The sequence below is a fragment of the Astatotilapia calliptera genome, chromosome 4 (genome assembly GCF_900246225.1).
Source record: "Astatotilapia calliptera chromosome 4, fAstCal1.2, whole genome shotgun sequence".
Classification (NCBI taxonomy): Eukaryota; Metazoa; Chordata; class Actinopteri; order Cichliformes; family Cichlidae; genus Astatotilapia; species Astatotilapia calliptera.
In genome coordinates, this window is record NC_039305.1 from 32,890,362 (window position 1) to 32,910,469 (window position 20,108).

General features: G+C 42.3%; 2 long non-coding RNA genes across 6 annotated transcripts; one reads left to right on the forward strand and one right to left on the reverse strand.

The window, feature by feature from the left end:
* Positions 1-2,421: 2,421 nt before the first annotated feature.
* LOC113021508 (uncharacterized) lies at positions 2,422-6,751 on the forward strand. Of its 5 annotated transcripts, none has more exons than XR_003272304.1 (5): positions 2,422-2,548; positions 2,838-2,913; positions 3,991-4,078; positions 4,783-4,940; positions 5,366-6,751. It is a non-coding gene; the product is annotated as an uncharacterized LOC113021508 (long non-coding RNA). The 5 variants fall into 5 exon arrangements; XR_003272303.1 differs by lacking the exon at positions 2,422-2,548 and having other exon boundaries at positions 2,591-2,913; positions 5,366-5,423; positions 6,343-6,751; XR_003272302.1 differs by lacking the exon at positions 2,422-2,548 and having other exon boundaries at positions 2,591-2,913.
* A 7,156-nt stretch (positions 6,752-13,907) lies between these two features.
* Positions 13,908-16,306, reverse strand: LOC113021507 (uncharacterized). Its single transcript, XR_003272301.1, has 6 exons — positions 16,277-16,306; positions 15,687-16,178; positions 15,086-15,211; positions 14,733-14,841; positions 14,512-14,627; positions 13,908-14,369 (listed from the first exon to the last, which is right to left on the reverse strand). It is a non-coding gene; the product is annotated as an uncharacterized LOC113021507 (long non-coding RNA).
* Between the last annotated feature and the right edge of the window lie 3,802 nt (positions 16,307-20,108).

Consider the following 20,108-nt stretch of genomic DNA (forward strand, 5'->3'; position numbering starts at 1 on the left):
GAAAGAAGGGGAGAAAGAAAGAGGGAAAGAGAAACAGCTGAGAAGAGGGACGGGGGAGAAGGGCAAAAAACAAAAACCAACAGAACGGGCAGAGAAAAAAAATGCATATATCAATCACCTGGATCACCTGCTGAGAAAGAAAAAAGAAAACAAGCAGAAGAGAACAAGAGTAATAGAATAAACAACATCACAATGATATATGGGAATATGACAGTAAATACTAAATGTTAAACATTATTGTGCAGCACATAAGATCAACAGAACACAGTGTGCTTTGAGGTAGGAGCCAAAAAGGGTGTAGTTTGTGGGTGTGATCGTGTGTACACCTGTGAGCATGGACGCGCTTGTTTTTTTAAAAGGTTCCTTCATGTAATGATCTGCTAGAGGGTGTGGGGGGGCCACAGCCCCGTCCTCCAGGGCGTGAAGCAGGTATGGAGGAGATCAAAACTCCAGACATCCAGAGGCCCCCAGAACACAAGAGACCAAGGAAGACCAACAGAGGGGCAGCCGCGCCACTGTCCCAGAAAGAGCTGAGGAGAGTCCCAGATGAGGGCTCACTCAGCAGCCGCGGAGCAGAAGCCAGGGGGAGTTGCAGTGACGCGCCCGTGAGCTCCGCCGGCAGCCAGCCGTGCCTGAGTGACCGAGCCCCAGGCCGAGACGCCGAGGGCACCCCACCTCCGAAGTGGCCCGAGCGAGCCCCAGGCTCCAGGCCCCGATAAGCGGCCGCCAAGGAGTGAGCCGGTGTGTACCTGGACGCCCATCCCCGGACACAAAGAACCACCAACGCACCGACACCTGAGGGAGTCCGCCACTGGCAGGGGAAGTGGTGGTAGGGGGAGATAGGCCTCCAAACCTTGGAGGGCCTGAGATGTCCCCAGAGAGGTGGCGCCTGACACCCAACCTGACATATAGACACAGACATACAGGCACACACAGATACAAACATCCATTCCCACCCTCATGCTCTCATATGCACTTACTCCACACTCAACCAACGTGGAGACAGACATAAAGAGACGCTGTACACACGATCACACTCCCCAAGCGTACTCTACAAACCGGGTCAGGTGGTGTTACCCTTTTCCCTGCGGTGGGGGGAGGCAGACCGCCCCGACTCCGCAGCAGCAGGGAGGCCCCACACTCCAGACCGCAGTCGGACGGCCAACTCCTCCTCCTAGCCCCCCCACTGGAGCAGGCCGCAGAGAACGGGGGTGAGAGAAGACTCCAAACCTCCCTCCACCCGCTCATTGTAGTGTTGATGCATGTGTGTTCTAAGGTGCATTTAAAACCCAGGAGGGCTTGGAGCTACCTGCCAGAGAGCAGCAGGTAAGCGCATGGTCCCTCCTGCTAGCCCTCAATGTCTACGTGTATTTAAAATTGAGAGGTGGGCAACGACGCCAGGGGTGGGATGGTACAGTAATTCAACTCAAGGATGGGAAAGCCATGCTGAAGCCAGTTTATATTTTGGACAGGACATGGGACATTTATTCAGAATGAAACAGTATAGGCGGGTAACTGGACTGGTATTTAAGAAGTGTTTTCTACTCAGTTTGAGCACTCGAAGCACATTCTGCTGTGAGGCTTATTCACCCAATCACACACATTCACACAGTTTTTTTAAATCTATACCTAAGTACTTTTATCTCTGATGGATGCACTGGGAGCAACAGTGCTTTGAGTATCTTGTCTAAGGATAGTTGATACTTCCACAGAAGGAGCTGGAGATTGTTCCACTGACCATCTGATTGGTAGATGAATTGCTCTGATACCTGATCCGTGGCAACCCTACATCCCGGGAAATGGAAGTGAGAAATTAATTTGTAAATAGTATGTAACAATAGAAGTGTGAACTGAAGTGGGAGAAATAGTTCATTTATGTAACCTGTCCATTAATCTAGAACTTTAATGTTACATATATTAATGCACGTGATGCAGGTGCAGTCCGTGTTCCAGTGGAGAAGATTGTATGTGTGAATGACAGCAAGTTCAAATTTCATGCTCTCGCTCTTTTAGAGCTCAGCAGATACCCATGTGTATGTGAGATAAACATCCAGCGGCTCATGGGTGTGTGTGTGTGTGTTGACCTCACATATTCACACTCACGGGGCCATTTTTGAGCCAGTGTCTTTGCAGTAGTGATTGGGGTCGCTGCTTATAACTCACGCTTTCTATTACCTGGCTTGCTCATTTCTCTGCTGATGGTTTCACTGCGACTGGCGGCTCGAAAAATGACGGTAAATATAAGCAATGGCCAAATGAAGCTCTCTGAAGCATCGGCGCGTATAATTTGAAACAGGATTCATTACTCGAAGCTTTTCAACACAGTCCTCTTTTACAGCATCTGGTGGCCGAAGCACGAAGATCTCAAAGATCAAAGATCTCAAAACTGGATTATCAACACGTTCTCATTCCCAACTCGTCAAACGTGTGACGCATGGTCAGGCTCCCTCTGCTGCACTTATGGACGCGCAGGGTACCCCCCTCGCGTCGGGAATTGACGTGAAGGGTCCTCCGATTGAAGAGATTGCTGCGGAAGTGCCTGTTGTCGGTATATTTAGACATTTTCCAAATCACATTGTAGTGACGTATACAGAACACAATAAATTATATAATGTAAACAACTACCTGAAAAACAGGTAGAACGATGCTTTTGTATGGTTTATTGCATTTACGGAGGGAGTGGTGTATGCTGGGTAATGGCACAGCTAGCTACTGGGTTTATTCATCCGCTTCGGCTGTTATCAGTCCATACAATGGGCGTCATTAGCACAAACCAGTCCCATAGATATGGGCCATCTCCTGCTAGATTGTTCAGAAGGTTGTTCTCATCCATCCAGATGGAGGATCACTAACAGGAGCGTGGAAGACTCCAGAATCCACTCTGGCTGGAATCGGGATATGCAGTGTTTACAGGTAAGACCATTTAAACGGACAGCATTTATAGAATGACCATTAAAAGTCAGCGAGTGTCAGTAATGTTAATGTGGTTATGTTAGTAATACACCGAGTGCTAATATAACAGCTTTAAGATGCATTTGTAGATATTATTACGTGTTTTACCGTCTTTATGGTGCTAGCTTAAAGTTACGGTGTAAACGTTAGCTTATATTGGAGTAAAGCTGTTACTGGTTAAACGATGTTAGCACAGAAATATTAGCTTCTGTCATGACTGATGAAGTTACTAGTTAATAAAGTTTCCAGTAAAGTGTTTAATCACAGCCACAGATTGACAGCAAATATCTCGATTAGCTTCAGTGCATCTGTAATAAATATGTGCAAGTTTCAGTGCTTCGTTTAAACTGTATGATACTTATACTGACCCAGGGTCAGTGTAAAATACAATCCTAGCTGTGTGAACAAAGCTTGGCTCCTTTAATCCTGCATGACAAACCTCAGGATGCAGGTTATTATTACTCTTTCCTGCTGGCACACCTGTCACACCTGAGAGTCAGCTAGAAACTTACAGTGACGTGGACATCATGCAAAGACTGCCAGACTCTGTAATACTGTGAATGATCAGTGACTCAAGTTAACACTAAACTTTAAACAGTACCTCTGTGTCTCTGTGTGCTGAACATTTAGGATTGAGTCTGCATTGACTTTATTTATTGAGACTTTAATGTGCTAAAAGCAGGTTGAAGACAGCTCAGAAACATTTGAAGATTAAAATTTAGCATTATGGCTGCTGGTGGTTTGTAAAGCCTATACTCAGCTGTAGTTTTTGTTACTAATTTATGTTTGTTGTTGTTTAACACAGATTTCAGAAGAGCAAATATGCTTAATAGTTTAACTAGATTTCATTTGTCAGTGTGGGACTGCTGAGTCACCTGAAGAACTCATTTCATTCATTCTCCACATGATGTTCATTTACAGAAATGTTTCACAGGAACTGATTTCTCCCAAAGGGTGAACTAGTGTGTTTCCATAGATTATCTCTGTATGAATGTACTTTTAAATGAAGGCAAGTGTTTGTCCTTTTTTGTTCCTCAGGTACAGTACGTGATATCAAGGGCAGGCGGTCAACACTGGGGACAAGAAGCAGACGTACTTCCAAGAGGGAGCTGCAGTGAGGTCAGAGGTCAGAATCTGAAACAGCTCAGGTTTATATTTTAGAGGTTATAAAAAAATCAAAATGTATTTATAAAGAAACCTTTAAATAATAGTCATAATTATGATTATTATAAGAAATATCAAACATTTAAGTGTTAGCCCTGCAATAAACTGGCAGCCTGTCTTTGTCCTGTATCAGCTGGGATAGGCTTCATCCTCCCGCGACCCTGAATTGGATACATTGTATTCCAATTATGTAATCTGATCATTTACAAACTCAAGGTATCTAATCAAAATGTAAGTAATAATTATAAAATGGGAAAGCAGAAATAAGTGTGACATAAATGTAAATGTGTTAGCTGACATAGAGGACAGCTACATGTAGTCTGAAAAACCTTTGTTGTCAAGTTTGCAGGTATATCAGCACGAGACATTCTTACATAGAAGAGTCTGTTAAAGTCTCTAACTCAGCGAAGCATTATTGGTCCCGTCTGTTTGGATAAATATAGTAAGTTGATGTTTGTCCATTTATTGACACATTTTCTTAAGTGCTTATCCAGTTCAGGATCACAGTGGAGCTGCAGCTGGATATGTTCACTAAATAAACCTTACAAAAGTCAACAATAAACCTGCATCCATGTACGTTGTTGTCCACAGGATGAGAAAATCAAACTGGAAGACTGTGGAACATGTTAATAAATGTTTGTGTGTTTATGCCTGTGTCTTTCACAGGAGGCGCTGGAAGGTTTCCCTAATAGTTCCTGGTGAATCAAAGCAGAACCATAAAGGTTGCTGGACTGCATGATGGCCTTACCCCTGAGCAGTCATCCTGTTATAGGAGGAACCAGTTAGAAGCTGTTTTCAAAGTAGCTGAGCAGATTTCATCTCAAGTAAGCAATTAACTGTTTGTTCATCTGTTCTGCCACTTAAAGAGCATTTAAGGACGTCTTTCGAGTGTCCAGCTGAATTAATTCTACTGGCTCTCATGGTCATTTGTTATTATAGACATATTTTTCATCTTCATCCAGCTATTTAGTAAATTCTATCTATTTAGTAATATCCGTCAGCTATAAAATGTAATATAAATATAAAAATATCTAAATATCTCCTGCCCTTTATGTTTTAATGATGTAAGTCTGTTATCGTGTTACATTAGCATTCCTCACATATCAGTGAGATGCTGTACAGTACAATCCTACTGACACAGCAGAGGGATAACGACGGCTATTCAACATCTTTACACGACACATTCGAGCTGCATGACGCAGACAAAGTGACTAAATTATCTTTTTGTGGTTTATTGTCTTCAAACCAGCAGACAAAGCTGATGGCAGAAGATGTCGGAGAAGAACTTCAGGCCGTGGACTGAAAAGGTATTTTTTTCTTGTTATCAAAAGACATTTGGAGTGGCAGCTTCTGCAACTGGTTGCACTAAAGTACAGCTTACAGTCTAAGAAACCACAGTGTTGATATTCAGCACAAAGAGAAAAGCTCACTTGTTTGAATTTATTTACAATCATAGTTTTATAAATTCTGAATGTAAACATCTTTTACAGCTTTGATATTGTTTGACACTAGATATCAGGTTTAATTTAAAGGTTTCTGTGTCCCAATGAGCCATTTACACTGACCAGTGTCAGTTTAACTGTAACACATTCATTATTTAGATTCAACAGAGAAATAACTGAATGTAAAAATGGCAGCCCTCAGGCAGGTTTATAGAGATATATGCATGCATTATGAAATTTATGTATCCCAGATAATTGTTATTCATCTAGTCATGGCAGACCTACCTCTTCCTCCCAAGTTAACTGCAACCCAAAAGAACTAGTGGGGCTATTTACACACTCACAACCAGTGTGGGGTAAAAAGAGCCACCAAAAAGCTGTCAGCCACAGATGTGCTAGAAGAGTTAGAAACTCTACTTATGGAGAAACTTTATAAGTCTAACAGAGGACAGGTACTCCTGCCCAAATAACATGATATAACCCCACATACAGCCCAGCCATAAAGTGAACCAAGTCATTTAGTTAAAGACAGCATGGGACCAAATGTAACCAGCCTGCACCAACCTCACATTTCTTCCTCCTGAATTAAATGAATGAAGGGATGAAAGTTAAATGACTACAAACCTAAAGCCACTAGTTCCCACACTGGAGCTCCCTGACACTGTGTGTTAACCGTATTTAGCTTGTATCAACAGTTGTAACAGGCTAAGCCACCTGAGACACTGCATTGAATTTGTTCCTGTCTTAATGATTTCAGCTCAGATGTTCTGCTTTTTCCTTTCAGTAGATCAAAGCAGCTCCTTCTGCTTCCAATTTAGAAGAAGAAGAAGAAGGCGAAGGCTTCAGCGAAGTGCCGTTCATGGTCTCAGTGAACAGTCACAGTCACACACTGCATGTGGTTTTAAAAGCAACATGTCTGTTCAGTACTGTTATGGCCCTGTCCATAATCTGTTTTGGTGGCTGTTGTTGTCTGTGCCTTTAAGTCTTTGCAGGTCCCGGAGTGGAGGAGCTGACGGCTGCTGATTGGTCCCCTGGCCATGTGATCTTCATTCAAATCCCTCACCAGCAGTTGTCCCGGGGCAGCCACTGACAGCAGCAGCAGACCTGACCCTGGCCTCCAAAACCTGAGACTTTTGTGCGACTTTTTTGGAGTTTTGTATATAGTGTGGACATTAGTTTTCATTGTAAATAGCACTGCAACAGAAGGGGTGAGCTGCCTTATTGTTTTTCCTTGCACTGTTTTCTCCTGTTTATTTCAGTTAGGGAGTTAGGTGTAGCGCTTGTCTTTTGTTTGATATTTGATTTCACATAGGGTTGTAGATAGCACCTCCTCCTGACTTAGCTTGTTTTGTTTGTTATTTTGGCCTTTGTTCACCCCGGAGCTTCATTTTTGCAGTGCAGAAAAATAAATCACGATTCACTAAGAAATTGGTTTCCCTTTGTGTATGGTTTTGGGGACCAGGGCGGGGCAATTCTTTCAAACTTGTGTTGCGTTCCTGTACCCCTAGACTGGGGCGTAACATAAAGTGGGGGCTCGTCCGGGATAACTGCCACTGCTGTCCCTAGTTCGAGTGCCTGGAGTTCCCCATGCCTTCTTGTGCCGAAGGAAGACAAAACTCCACGTTTTTGTAGTGATTTTCGAAAAGTGAACAGTGTGACCAAACCCGACTCCTACCCTCTTCCCCGCATGGAAGATTGTGTTGACAGGGTTGGCTCCGCAAAGTTTGTCACCAAACTGGACTTATTAAAGGGTTATTGGCAAGTTCCCCTCACTCCGCGTGCATCTGAAATTTCTGCTTTTGTCACTCCGGACCACTTCCTCCAATACACCGTCATGCCTTTTGGCCTTCGAAATGCCCCTGCCACATTCCAGCGCCTTATGCACATTGTCTTAGGTGGTGTCACAAACTGTGAAGTGTACTTAGACGACATTGTAGCCTATTCAGAGACTTGGTCAGATCACCTTGGAACACTCACGGAGATTTTTGAAAGATTACAAGAGGCATCCCTTACCCTAAATCTTGCCAAATGTGACTTTGGTAAGGCCACTGTGACTTATCTAGGGAAGCAGGTGGGTCAGGGACAGGTGCGCCCCCTGCTGGCTAAAATCCAGGCTATCCTAGATCTCCCTGTGCCTCGCACTAGACGTGAGCTTCGCCGGTTCCTTGGTATGGCCGGCTATTATCGTGGCTTCTGTAAGAATTTTGCAGATGTAGTTGCACCTCTCACCAGTCTCACAAGTGTGTCAAAACCATTTGTATGGTCCCCCACATGCCAGAATGCTTTTGAGTCTGCCAAAGCTCTCCTCTGCAGCACACCAGTACTTGCCGCTCCTGTTTTCACACATCCGTTTAAACTTGAGGTGGATGCCAGCGCCAACGGTGCAGGTGCGGTACTGTTGCAGGAGGATAGGCAGGGTGTTGATCACCCAATTGGTTACTTTTCGAGAAAATTCAACTCCCACCAACAGAAATACAGGACCATTGAAAAAGAAGCCCTCTCTCTATTGCTTGCTCTACAGCATTTCGAGGTCTATGTCGGTTCCAGTTCAGCACCTATCATTGTTTACACAGACCACAACCCCCTCGTGTTTTTGACCCGAATGCAAAATTCTAACCAAAGGCTCATGAGATGGTCCCTCTTAGTACAAGATTTCAATCTGGAGATCCATCACAAAAAAGGGACAGAGAATGTACTGGCAGATGCGCTGTCACGTGGTTTTCGGAACCCCTAAGCGCCAAACATCTTTAGGGGAGATGTTTGGTCTTGGGAAGGGGGGTGTTATGGCCCTGTCCATAATCTGTTTTGGTGGCTGTTGTTGTCTGTGCCTTTAAGTCTTTGCAGGTCCCGGAGTGGAGGAGCTGACGGCTGCTGATTGGTCCCCTGGCCATGTGATCTTCATTCAAATCCCTCACCAGCAGTTGTCCCGGGGCAGCCACTGACAGCAGCAGCAGACCTGACCCTGGCCTCCAAAACCTGAGACTTTTGTGCGACTTTTTTGGAGTTTTGTATATAGTGTGGACATTAGTTTTCATTGTAAATAGCACTGCAACAGAAGGGGTGAGCTGCCTTATTGTTTTTCCTTGCACTGTTTTCTCCTGTTTATTTCAGTTAGGGAGTTAGGTGTAGCGCTTGTCTTTTGTTTGATATTTGATTTCACATAGGGTTGTAGATAGCACCTCCTCCTGACTTAGCTTGTTTTGTTTGTTATTTTGGCCTTTGTTCACCCCGGAGCTTCATTTTTGCAGTGCAGAAAAATAAATCACGATTCACTAAGAAATTGGTTTCCCTTTGTGTATGGTTTTGGGGACCAGGGCGGGGCAATTCTTTCAAACTTGTGTTGCGTTCCTGTACCCCTAGACTGGGGCGTAACAAGTACAACGATCGAGATGTGTAATATTAGTGCAGCTACGGTTTGTTCTTGAACATCAGTTCTGTTTTCTACTTTGATCACTTAGACCAAAAAAGTGTTGTTTTCAGATTCTTTCTTTTACATCTATAAAGCACCTGCTCATTTTTTATTACAATTATTTCACATGAATGTTAGTGTTTCCTTTATGATCTTTTAATGCTTACACTACACTGTACACGTCTACATTAGAGACATTTCTGTTTCCTGTTTCTGTTGACTCAGAGTTGTAAAATGTTCTTTTATTTGATACACAATGTGAAGTTCATAATTTTCTTACAAATAAAACTAATGACAAACATGAACAGCTGTGCTTATTTCTGAGACATGAGTTTTTGAATGTGTTCATATTTAGACAGTGTGCATCTGTCTGCTGAAACTGTGATGGTGAACCTGAGGTGATGGTCAACAGAAGGCAAACATATATCAATATAAAACAATATTGAAGTAATGTCTTTACCCTCTGCAGCGTGTGGACGCTGTGCACGCAATCACCTTATTCACTGTAGTAAACGTGCACCGCTAGCTCGCGTGACTGTCTCCATGGTTACATCGTATATTATTAGCTATGTAAACAGCTTCCAAAGATACCGCCATAGCTCTCTGCAGCTGTAACACTTTCACACTTTGCAAATCATTTCACGTGTTTGATAGTTATGAAGACAGAATATGTTTCTAAGGTCATGCTAGGTGGTTGCTATGGTGGTTGCTGTGGACTCGGGTGGACCGTGTCCGATTCCTGTTATTAGCTGTCCGCCGCAGGAAGGCTGCGTTCCATTTACAAGTAGTGACCGTCTGCCGCAACTCGAACTCAAACCCCGCTTTGTTCTTTAATTATAGGCCTTTTATAGCCGTTCATGACACGCACACACACACATAAAGCACTTTGCCTCACCATGAGAATGCAAGTTTACCTAACCTAACCTTAAAGTATCTGATATAGGATAGAAAAAGGAAGCAACCAGAGATTTAATGATGAAGACTCTGGGTTCTGTAGTTCACGTTTTACAGTCCTGAATGACTCTTTGGTTCAGTTATAGTAGATATAAGCATACTTCACATTACTGGGTATGAATAATAATCAAGAGACAAACTTTGAAGATGCAGAGCATGATGTCCCATCATCAGACTGTAAACAAACATCCACCAGGCTTCTTTGTTGCCAAAATTGATGATTCTCCCATCAGGGATCAGTAGAGTGTATTAACCTGTGGTATAAGCAGCAGTCACTGAAATATTACTGTTTCAGATAAGAAATCTAGCACATAAAAGCCAGGGTGGGAGGGATCTCTGCAAACTGACTTACCTCTGCAAGTGTGAAGCTCAACAAAAATCTGCCTCTCCAGTCACTGACAAACAAAAACTCCAGCTGGGAGATAGAAAACGCTGTCTGGGTCTTGCTGGATGATGCTGGTCAGAGTCCACACATTAGCAGAGTGCTTCTTGGTCCCACTGACCCATGTGGACAGCGACTGTGGAGAACTGTTCTGGAAAACAGAGAAGAGAATTAAAATAACAAAAAACCAAACAGGATTTCCACAAAGACTCTCTTGGAATCAGCAATCAAAAAAAATCACTGGTTCATATTAAATATGAACAGGTTCCTTAAATGTACACAGTTCAGATCTGTTTTAATTTAATTTCCTTCACACAGCACATTCGTCCAGGCTGACAGGTAAACATAGAATTAATCTCAGGTAACATGACTCATAGTAGAGATCCAGTAAGAAAGATTGCAGGCTCTAATATTATTACCACACAATCCAAGGACACACCAACAGCTCAGATTTGTAGAACTATTTAAACAAATGTCTTCTGAATATTCAATTCATGTTCACAGTGGGAGGGGGGGGGGGGGGTGTCATGGAATTTTTTTAATAAAGTCTGCAACACAGAAAGAGCTGTGATCAAGCTATTTATTACTGCGCCAACACACATCAAACATCACAGTTCAGTCATGTCAGTCTTTGCATACATGTCAGTCTTTGCATATGATTTATTGAAGAGGACTTTAGAATGCACTTTACATTTAGACTGTTGCTGTTTCTTTTTTTACATTGTTGCTGTGTTATGTCATGAATAAGGTTCACCTGCTGGGGGTTTGATGGATCAGCTGGACAATACAGTCAAAGACAGACTTCATTCATCATATGCAAGAATCCTAGTTGGATTTTTGTTGTCACTCATGTTTTTGAACCAAATATTGAAAACAATTCTGACAGACTGGATACCTGGTCAGGGTGTACGTTACCTTGTACTCAAGCATCCCAGGACAGAGCCCTGCCCCACCATGAGCCTGGGTGGATATGTGGTTATTAATATAAAAGGACCGATACTGAATATGAATATTTCATGGAAATTGAATTATAATACAAATTAGTAATAAGGGTTTCTCTGCGCCCTTATCTACCCCATACTCAAAGAGCTGCGGGCAGAGAGGGTGACAGGAGTGGATGGCACTGAAGAGAAGATGCTCGGTTTCTGGAGTCTCCTGGTCCTGTCAGTAGGATGCATCTGCTGTGTCTTCTCGTGGATGCTCACCTACCTTGACTCGTTCCAGCCTGGTATGGATTTCCCAACACTGCGGACAGTGGCCCACGTCAGAGACGTTTAATATTGATTACATATGTCTGAATTGCTAACCCTAACCCTAACCCTAGCTCAACAGACCACAATGCCCTGGACTGTCAGTATTATTACATGCTGTGAACATAAGTAGCTTTGATCACAGTTTGTTGTAAAAGAGAAGGAATATTGGAAAAAAGATCAACATTGTGATATTATTTGTTCCAAACTGACCAGAAACATGCTTGTCAGACTCTCACAGCAAAGGATCAGACTCACTGTGCATGACAGCTCAGGCCAATGATGTCTGTTAGATTGTCAGTTGTTTAGTGCTTCTGTACAGTTAGGGTCACGTCTCTATTTCAGAATAATTAATATGCAGAAAACACTAAAAGTTGATTGTCTTCCAATATTCTAGCATAATTAAAAAACTTTGACTTTGTAAGTACATATTATTAGTCCTAATGCCAGCATGATTCTTCATAACTCCTGCTTTGAAATACTGAACTTTAAAATTGACCTGATGAAAGATCATTTACAGTGGCACTCTGTCAGGATCATTCTGACTGTAAGATCACTGAATTAATCTGAATCCTTCTGAAATGTGCTGTGAATGAATGCTGATGCAACTCACTGTGGGAGAGCTGTTAATAAAATGAATCTGTGACACATGCAACACATTGACAGAGGAAGAGGACACAAAGGGAGGACACGCAGAGGCTGTGTTGAAGTCAGAAATCCAAATCTTTATTAAAAAACAGGCGGCGGTTACAAACAGGAAGACAAGCAGTCCATCAAACAGTCTACAGGGTCAAACATACAGAGAATTCAAACAGCAGTAAAAAACTAGAAAGTGCATTTTCTGAAGAAACTGCAGTGTGAATGCTTGAATCTGAATGTATGCATTGAAATGAAATAATTACTGAATTTAAGTTAAAAATTTTGAATGAGATAAAAAAAAAACCCGAATTTAACCTGAAAACAAAAGTGCTGAACTGCTAAAAGCTGAAGGTTACACAGAAGAAGAAGTTGGAAAAAAGCTGAAAATGTTTTAATTGTAAATTAGAAAAACCTAAGAAATGAGAAAAGAACATTTAGAGTCAGAAAACATCTGAATGAATATTAAAAGGTCATATTCTTTGAATCACTGAATGACTCAAATGTGATCCCTCTGCTTGGATCCACACAGTTTAAAAAGTTTACATCTCTGAGCTTTGAAAGACAAGATGTTGGAAAAAGAACAACGATGGCGACGTTTTGAGGGTAAAATGATGGCTTTAACACTGTGGACACAGCAGCAGTTGAAAGAGAAGTGTTTAAGATGAATTTTGGCAGTTAAGCAGGCAGGTGTGAGCCTGGTTGCTATAGTGACTGCACCCAATGGCTCCATACACACGGACACAGACATGCGCCTCACTTTTGCTGCTTAAAATGAACAGAAAAGTCAGGCCGAAACAAATCGTTCCCAAATGAAAAGTAAAAGTCGTATTGACAAAATTCTTTCACCGTGAGTGACAGCAATGTCTAGTCTACCAAATTCTCAGTTTTCATGTCTGTGGGGTTTATTATATGGACGTGGTGACAGTGGAAAGACACCATGCTCTTCTGATTTTCAAACGAACCTTCTGAGCCATTTTAACATTAGAGTCTATGGAAGAGTTGGAGGGAGGAGGCTGTGCATTGGTGACATTTATGAAAGAACCATAACACCTAGTACAATAGTAAACACATTGGATGAAAGAGGACAGCCATGGCTACGTTTTGAGGGTAAAATCATACCTGTAGAGCAAACGCTGCGGACACAGCAGCAGTTTTAAAAAAGATTTTAAGATTAATTTTTTTGCTCCTCTCACTCTAGCAGTTGAGCTGCCTCACTCTAGCCCCAACATTCCGTCCCATACACACCCATTATAAACTCTGAAACGGGTGAAAAAACATCATGAAACTTAAACTGGAACTGAAGAAAAAGTATAATAGATATTGAAAAGATAAATACAAGTTGAATAGTTGAATGTCTTGTCTTCGTTTTTAAAGTTTGAATGGTGGCTCTATGTGAACGTATGTTGAAGTAGTAAGAGTTTAAAAATGAGTAAGTTGAATGAGAATTTGAAGGGTCTCCCCATTGAAATACATGGGAAATTTTTGTTGAATAAAGTTGAATAAAATTAAAAATATAAATGTTAAAAATGAGAAAAATACAAGCAATCATGTCCAAAAGAATAGGAATCTAATGGTGTTTGAATGGTTTTTCTAAGTTGAACGGTTTTGAAGGAGTAGGCTTTCAAAAAACGTACGGAATAGATAATAAAATAGAAGAATAAAGATTAGAAGAACAATACTGTGAATGCTTTTCAAGCATTCACACTAATAACTGGACACTGAAAAACTTAAAGCAATGTGAGACGCAATAAAAGGAAGCAGCGCAGTATATTCACTGAATTATCATCAATTACAAAAGAGAAAAACGACGATTTCTAAGGATTATTTTCTTAAATGCAGTTAGAGTGGCTGGTAAAGATGGAAACATACAGAATGTAAACTGTGTGAGTTTGTGAACTTTGTTAGAAACAAATGAGGTAAAAAACAAAACAGACAAAACACAGAAAGAGGCTCTCACTATTCGTTCATAATTAGAAAGAAACATTCTGGTCGTGGATTTTTACAGTCTTAGTTCCGCTCGCTGTCATCATTATAATCATCATGATCAATGGCGAGGTCCTGAGGTGGGCGGGGCTGTCTCTGGTGATGTCACCATGAAGGAACAGCATCTGGCACGTGTTGCTGAAACATCCCAGTACGCTGGTGTAGTTTCCTCTCCAGCTGTTTGACATGTGACACTTGAACATTAAGGGGAAGAAAAAGAAACAGTGTTAGGTCAGGTGACCACATGGTTTCTAAAGTAACTGACAGGAAGTAACCAGGCCGTCAGAAATGGATGGCATGTGTTTAGAGTTACTGGAGTTGGGTAACTCTACTTACCAAAAGCAGCAGCACACAGATGAAGGATCAGATGCTGAATGTTGCAGGAACATGCTCATGTGCGGTGGTCATTCAGTGCTGCAGGTTAGACAGTCCAAGACTGATATGCTGCCCATCTGAGAGTTTGAAAACACACATGCAAAGATTTATTTTGTGTTACAGTCAAAGTTGGATGTTCATTTCTGTCCTTTAAAAATGTTTGTGTATTTGAAAGCACTAACATTTAAGGATGACTTGGATCGTCTCCTTTAAAGGGGAGACAAGTGTATCCACTGATCCACGTCACTTTACCTGGATGATGACTCCTCTCCCCCTCACTCAGAAACACTCCTAATATAACCAAGCAAATAAATAATATTGAAGATTTACTTACATCATTACAAAAACATCAAAAACATCTCCCTTTGATTCTATTTCTCCTTTCCTGCTGAACATCAGGCAACAAATATCTCAATAAATCACAGTAAAATGTAAAGCACATATTTTCTTTGTCTAACCTCTGCAGAGCCTCTGTCAAGAAAAACATCTGTAAGCATAAAACAAATATACATTCATAACACGTCACTGGACAAACCTCGGTCAGCTGATTTCCTCTGTGCAGTGCAGACGAGCATCAGTCAGCAAGTGACTCTGCTGGTTCTTCTGAGGAAACACCACCGTCTCTCCACACCGTCACCATCTGTGAGCACAAACTGCTGCTCTGCCAGCATGTAGGAAATCACATATCACACACACAGGGGTGAAGAAACATCAGAGCTCAACTTTGGATGCTTTAGATCTAAACAGATCAAAGTAGCTCTTAGTTTCAGCAATCAGACAAACAATGATACCAAACTGATTCTGTATGAATACAATATGGTATTTTCAATACAGCTGTCAAATTAATTTATTAAAACTAATACAGATATATGTATATTTTTTTGATAAATTAGTTTGCTCAATTATAAGAATATATATATTTTTTCATTTAACAATTGCAACTGAAAGAAATTCAATATTGAACAAAAATATATTGTCACATTCTGAGCATGCTCAGCACGCTGACAGACTTGAAGTTGCTACAGATTTTAAGAAGTGATAATTATAGGGAAGAAACTTCTCTTTTTCATCCGTTTAATCAAACATGTGATGCCTCAGCTGTCTCAGTCCTGTAGCGTTCTGCAACTACAACTAACCTGAGGCTTGGATTTGGCTGCAGGTGCCCCTGTACATCCTTCTCAGCAGCACACATGTGGGTACCATTTAATCCCACTTCTTCCTGAGCTTTGCTTCATCACAAGACCAAAGGTGGCATCCCGTGTCAGTCTTATCATCATCCAGAAGAAACATTTGAAGAAACATCGTGGAGAAGAAACATTTACGCGCCTCCTGGTTTTGTTTTCTGATCCTGCAAAAAGACTTGAGGACAACAAAGCCCAGAGAACACGAGATACACAAAATCCAACATTCAGACTCAACAGCCTCCATAAATGAAGAGCACCAGGTTGGTTCAGTTATAGTAGATATAAGCATACTTCACATTACTGGGTATGAATAATAATGAGGAGGCAAACTTTGAAGATGCAGAGCATGATGTCCCATCATCAGACTGTAAACAAACATCCACCAGGCTTCTTTGTTGCCAAAATTGATGATTCTCCCATCAGGGATCAGTAGAGTGTATTAACCTGTGGTATAAGCAGCAGTCACTGAAATATTACTCTTTCAGATAAGAAATCTAGCACATAAAAGCCAGGGTGGGAGGGATCTCTGCAAACTGACTTACCTCTGCAAGTGTGAAGCTCAACAAAAATCTGCCTCTCCAGTCACTGACAAACAAAAACTCCAGCTGGGAGATAGAAAACGCTGTCTGGGTCCTGCTGGATGTTGCTGGTCAGAGTCCACACATTAGCAGAGTGCTTCTTGGTCCCACTGACCCATGTGGACAGCGACTGTGGAGAACTGTTCTGGAAAACAGAGAAGAGAATTAAAATAACAAAAAACCAAACAGGATTTCCACAAAGACTCTCTTGGAATCAGCAATCAAAAAAATCACTGGTTCATATTAAATATGAACAGGTTCCTTAAATGTACACAGTTCAGATCTGTTTTAATCTAATTTCCTTCACACAGCACATTCGTCCAGGCTGACAGGTAAACATAGAATTAATCTCAGGTAACATGACTCATAGTAGAGATCCAGTAAGAAAGATTGCAGGCTCTAATATTATTACCACACAATCCAAGGACACACCAACAGCTCAGCATTGTAGAACTATTTAAACAAATGTCTTCTGAATATTCAATTCATGTTCACAGTGGGAAGGGGGGGGGGGGGGGGGGGGGGTGTCGTGGAATTTTTTTAATAAAGTCTGCAACACAGAAAGAGCTGTGATCAAGCTATTTATTACTGCGCCAACACACATCAAACATCACAGTTCAGTCATGTCAGCGCTGCCACAGAAGTGGTGCTCCTCCTCCTTTATGCATTCCAAGGAAGAGGGAGGAAGTTACAAACTGATCCTACCACACTTCATGTGTCTCGCTATGAAACCTAACGGATCAATGGTAAAACACGTAATAATATCTACAAATGCATCTTAAAGCTGTTATATTAGCACTCTGTGTATTACTAACATAACCACATTAACATTACTGACACTCGCTGACTTTTAATGGTCATTCTATAAATGCTGTCCGTTTAAATGGTCTTACCTGTACACACTGCATATCCACCGGATTCCAGCCAGAGTGGATTCTGGAGTCTTCCACGCTCCTGTTAGTAATCCTCCATCTGGATGGATGAGAACAACCTTCTGAACAATCTAGCAGGAGATGGCCCATATCTATGGGACTGATTTGTGCTAATAACGCCCATTGTATGGACTGATAACAGCCGAAGCGGGTGAATAAACCCAGTAGCTAGCTGTGCCATTACCCAGCATACATCACTCCCTCTGTAAATGCAATAAACGATACAAAAGCATCGTTCTACCTGTTTTTCAGGTAGTTGTTTACATTATATAATTTATTGTGTTCTGTATACGTCACTACAATGTGATTTGGAAAATGTCTAAATATACCGACAACAGGCACTTCCGCAGCAATCTCTTCAATCGGAGGACCCTTCACGTCAATTCCCGACGCGAGGGGGGTACCCTGCGCGTCCATAAGTGCAGCAGAGGGAGCCTGACCATGCGTCACACGTTTGACGAGTTGGGAATGAGAACGTGTTGGGATTATAGATGGCAGACAGTTGGTGTCGTAAACCCCCGCCTCTGTTCAAAGATGGTCGCTCACAGTGGACATAGATGCTTCTTTCACTCCTCTTTCAAACCATCTGTCCTCTCTGTCCAACATTAACTCTGTGGATAAAAACATCAAGTTCACCAGGGAAGACACAAAGGACGACTGTTTGCCTTTCCTGGACTGCGCTGTGCACATTGAAGAGAACGGCAACCTCAACATCGAAGTTTACCGGAAGCCCACACACACGGACCAGTACCTCCTCTTTGACTCCCATCACCCTCTGGAACACAAACTTGGAGTAATCAGGACCCTACACCACCGGACAGAACATGTTCCCTCTAAGCCTGAAGGAAAAAGAAGGAACACACACATGTAAAGGAAGCACTCAAAACGTGCGGCTATCCTAAATGGGCGTTCTTAAAGTCAGCAAAGAGGCACAGAAAAGAAGACCAGACACCAGCGAGGGAGGATAAGAAGGACAGACGCAACAACATTGTCATCCCCTATGTAGCCGGTGTATCAGAGACACTCAGGAGAGTTTTCTCCAAGCATGACATCCCAGTGTATTTCAGACCCAGCAACACGCTCAGACAGAAACTGGTTCACCCCAAAGACAAAACGCCAAAACACAGACTTAACAATGTGGTGTATGCTGTACAGTGCAGCGAGGAATGCTCAGACCTCTACATCGGAGAGACCAAACAGCCACTTCACAAGCGCATGGCACAACACAGAAGAGCCACCTCCACAGGACAAGACTCAGCAGTCCATCTGCATCTAAAGGATAAAGGTCACTCTTTGAGGATGCCAATGTTCACATTTTGGACAGAGAGGACAGATGGTTTGAAAGAGGAGTGAAAGAAGCATCTATGTCCACTGTGAGCGACCATCTTTGAACAGAGGCGGGGTTTACGACACCAACTCTCTGCCATCTATAATCCAGTTTTGAGATCCCTTCCCAGATGCCTTAACGCCCACTCACATCCTGGGCCATCTGACCTCAGGAATTCACATGATAAGGTGGGGCCAGGTTTCACAATGAACACACCCGAAACCCTGGCTGATTGGGACCCACACCCAGTTTCACACCTTGGCTCAGGCGATTAGAGGATCATCAGGGGGTCCTTTGTCCCTCTGTGGGGGGAAACTCCCACTAGGTTTATATCTGGGACTCTCCACCATTTGACCTTAGAACTGAAGAAGCTTCTCGGATGAGAGGTGAAACGTCTTCAAGCAACTTAAAGAAGTCCAGACGCTTTTCTTTGCAAGCTCCTTTGACCATTCTTCATATTATTCTCAAAAGGTGTAAGACGCTCAGAGTACTGCACACATGTGAACAACACTTCATTAAGAATCATTCAGATTGCTTTTCAACCTGAATATCTAAACCAAACTCAGAAATAGATAGTCACTGCTGAAAATGTCTACAGTGGAAACATTAAACACATTTGAAATGAGCACATTAAATACCATCGTTTTGGTTTCAACACATAAATATTTGACTTTGCTATTTTCTTTTTGTGTACATCAGCTGTGTTATCAAAAACCTGAATATCATTTATAGACTGTGACTGCTATAACAAACAGTCTGTGGGTGAGAATAGTGCTCTCAGTACTTCATCCATCTATTGTCTTCCACTTTCCTTCTACAGGGTGGACCATTTATATGGATACACCGTAATAACATGGGAATGGTTGGTGATATTAAAGTCCTGTTTGTGGCACATTAGTATATGTGAGGGGGCAAACTCCTCAAGATGGGTGGCGACCATGGTGGCCATTTAGAAGTCGGCCATCTTGGATACAACTTTTGTTTTTTCAATAGGAAGAGGGCCATGTGACACATCAAACTTATTGGTAATGTCACAAGAAAAACAATGGTGTGCTTGGTTTCAACGTAACTTTATTCTTTCATGAGTTATTTACAAGTTTCTGACCACTTATAAAATGTGTGCAATGTGCTGCCCATTGTGTTGGATTATCAATGCAACCCTCTTCTCCCACTCTTCACACACTGATAGCAACACCGCAGGAGAAATGCCAGCACAGGCATCCAGTATCCGTAGTTTCAGGTGCTGCACATCTTGTATCTTCACACCATAGACAATTGCCTTCAGATGACCCCAAAGATAAAAGTCTAAGGGGGTCAGAGCGGGAGACCTTGGGGGCCATTCAACTGGCCCACGACGACCAATCCACTTTCAGGGAAACTGTTCATCTAGGAATGCTCGGACCTGGTACCCATAATGTTTCCAGCAAGATTGTGCAAAAACTCAGGGAACGTGCCAGCTTCAGTGCAGCAAGGGTTTTGTTTGTCAACTAGCAGCTGGTTCATTTGTGCTGCCAGGTGCTCGTGGAGTGCAGTCAGC